The 3,083-nt window shown below is 32.5% G+C and overlaps 1 long non-coding RNA gene across 1 annotated transcript; it reads left to right on the top strand.

The window, feature by feature from the left end:
• The first annotated feature begins 1,340 nt into the window (after nucleotides 1-1,340).
• Nucleotides 1,341-1,850, top strand: LOC122584251. The gene is made up of 3 exons (XR_006321492.1): nucleotides 1,341-1,393; nucleotides 1,469-1,664; nucleotides 1,782-1,850. It is a non-coding gene; the product is annotated as an uncharacterized LOC122584251 (long non-coding RNA).
• Nucleotides 1,851-3,083: the final 1,233 nt, after the last annotated feature.

The raw sequence follows: 3,083 nt of genomic DNA, 5'->3' as shown, positions 1-3,083 counted from the left end.
TGCTTTTAGGGAAAAACCTTGATGTCTATACACTTGTTACCTTGCTTCATATTATGAAAAGACATCTTTTGTTATTCAACCATGATGTACTAATTGTTATATAATACGTTGTGACGCAGCAATGGCTACACATATGGTTTTTTTTATGATGTAAGCTCAATCCCAATACAATCGAAAGTGGTTCATGAAAGCACGTATACTTAAACATGGCTGCAACCTGATATGGAGAAAACAACACTCCATAGTTTGGAATACTTATACTTGACGAACGTGTATGTTTTCATTATTTTAATCTATGAATTCACTTACCACATTTTAAATTTTTATTATTTTTTATATTTGTTGACATGATAAAAAATATGTTTCCTCTCTTCGTAACAGGGAAAAGATGCAAGCATCATTAGTCATCTAATAAAGCCAAATTTCTTTATCTTGGTTGATGAACTGTGTCGTTATCTCGAATTTCAATATTGGTTTAAACAACTCAAATATAATTTACCGACTATCCATATACTCACTCTTACTACACAGACAACCATCAAAGTTGCGATTTAATTTGAATCTTTTACCAACATTACCACCAAAAGTTTCATTGGTGACCCTATCGGTATTTTATTAATTATATCCTGTTTACTTATACATCTTTTCCCTATCATTCGGTCCGTACACATGATTTATAGTATGACTTTAATATGTGCTATTACAGATGTCATTGGCTGCGTGGTTTTTATAGTGATCCTCACCGTTTGGAGATAAAAAAGAATAGAAATTTCTGATCAACACCACTCTAATGAATACGAGTAACTTTTTTTGTGTTTTAAAAGTCGTATGTTAACTAGACTTTAAAAATATATTTTCCATTTACGCAGGAGGGACCAGATTGATTGCACTTTGTTTGTTGTTTATGCCGAACAGTTTTTGACATTTGTTGCTTCTCATGATATGGAAAAGCCAATTATAATACACTACAGTTTGCAAGATGAGATTTGGAATGGTAGCAACTAAAATGTCACCAATGTGTTGTCTTTTTGGTATTTACGTTCCCCAGTAATGAACTTCCTTAATTTTATTGATGCAGAGCACCCCATAGTTCAAATGATATTATGGAACTAGACTCTTGATCAATGCTTCTATTGATGAGGTTGAAGATTTCAAGCAAAGGTACTCAACACCTAGAATATACTTTATTTTTTAATAGATATTATTACACTACTTTGTAGCTATGTGAAGACACTATTTATTTATGCCAATTATACGATGAGCGATAACGGCATTCAACTTTCTGGTTAAATAAGATCCCCCCCAAACAGTCACAATCAAGTGTAACTACAGAAGATGATTTTTGGTGGACATAGACCGTCAACCTTTAGCCACAATTGATAATCAAAAAAAGGTATATATTTAAAACTTGCATCTCATTATTGCACCATATGTGTTGTTTTTCACATATTTTACAAACTTTATTCAGACTACTTGGTACACAAACTTATCAACTATAGAAGGATTTCTTGATGAGGATGAATGGTCTTATATTGCCTGCAAAAAATGCACTAGAAAGGTTGTAACCATAGATCCAGAACAAGAAATTGTTGGCTCAATTGACGAACAGTTGGTAATCCCTTTCAGATGTAACAAGTGCGGCGATCACCCCCTCTCTATCTAAGGTTTGTTTACATTTACATTAACGCTTAATTCCTAATCATAATAAACATACTGTTGATTTTGTGATTTTATATACCATTAGCATACTAATGTTAATCCCTATGGTTTATTTACCTTAGGTACAAAGTCAATATCATAGTAGAAGATGAAACAGGCTCATTCGCTTTCACCCTCTTTGAAAGAGATGTCATTCAATGGTGAGTAGTACTGCATACGATCTAAAGAAAAAACAGGCAAACAACAATGACTCATTGCCCGATGAGCTTAACGTCCTCATCGGTCAAAGGTACCTTTGGAGGGTATCTGTTACTCCCTACAATCTAAGATATACTAGGAAGATTTATACTGTTGGCAAGTTTACCAACGACAAAAATATTATTAGAAAGTGGTGTAACCTACATGGAGTAGAACAGGTATAATTCATTTATTGTATATACGAAATCCATAATTTCCATTTTATCTTCCCACCAATACTCATTTAACAAATTTTTTGATTATTATTGTCTCCTCCAAATATTCATTAATAAAAACTGTCAAACCCTTATAATTAAAATTTAAGAATATATTTTACACCAATTTACTTCTCTAATTTATGTATCTAACATCTCAGGAGTCTATTATGAAAGACAATGAAGAAACTATGAACTCAATAACCGCTATTCATTATGATGATACGGATTTGGAACCATCAAGTGCCAAGACCACCACAAGAGAAGACGCATTCTCATTGAAAATGATGTTTCAAATCCTTGAACCTGAGTGACAACTCTATGTCTTTCCATTAGTTATGGCTAGATCTAAATCGCTTATCTTGCTTTTTGCTTAATAAATTGGTATGCAACGTTGTGCCATCCATTTTAACCCATTGGGTGTTTTCCATTAATTATTATTATTAGTTTTTATGAATGTTAAATTGTTTCGGTTGTTCTTAATAAAATTGCATCATTCCATTTAAATATTCGTTCTTGGAAATTACATAATTAGGTGCATGAAACAGGAGATGGATTTCGCCCGACGATTTTCGGTATGGTCATATTCCATTTTCATCAAAAACGTATCACACAACAAAATCTAATGACCCAAGTTTAAAATGAAAAAAGTCCAGTAGCATTCATATATGAAAATCGATTAACATAGTATTTAAATCTTCTATTTGTTTCCTTTGACACCACTGGGACACGGTCCTACAAAATTTTTTGGCATCCCACTTATCAATTGTTAGAAATAAGCTAATCTCTTACAATGGGATTCCACCGTTGCAAAAACACTAACATATTATTTGGCCATTTTCCACTTTCATTTACCTCACCTCCAAAATGTAAAAAAATCTTAAATGATATGTTTTCCCATTATCCTGGCAAAGGCGAGATTGTGTTAAAAATACAAACAACAAGCATTAATAAAATTCAAAAAGGCACAGG

The sequence above is a fragment of the Erigeron canadensis genome, unplaced genomic scaffold (assembly GCF_010389155.1).
Source record: "Erigeron canadensis isolate Cc75 unplaced genomic scaffold, C_canadensis_v1 Conyza_canadensis_unscaffolded:173, whole genome shotgun sequence".
NCBI lineage: Eukaryota > Viridiplantae > Streptophyta > Magnoliopsida > Asterales > Asteraceae > Erigeron > Erigeron canadensis.
Note: the sequence above shows the minus strand (reverse complement) of the source record. Positions and strands in the feature narration are given on the sequence as shown.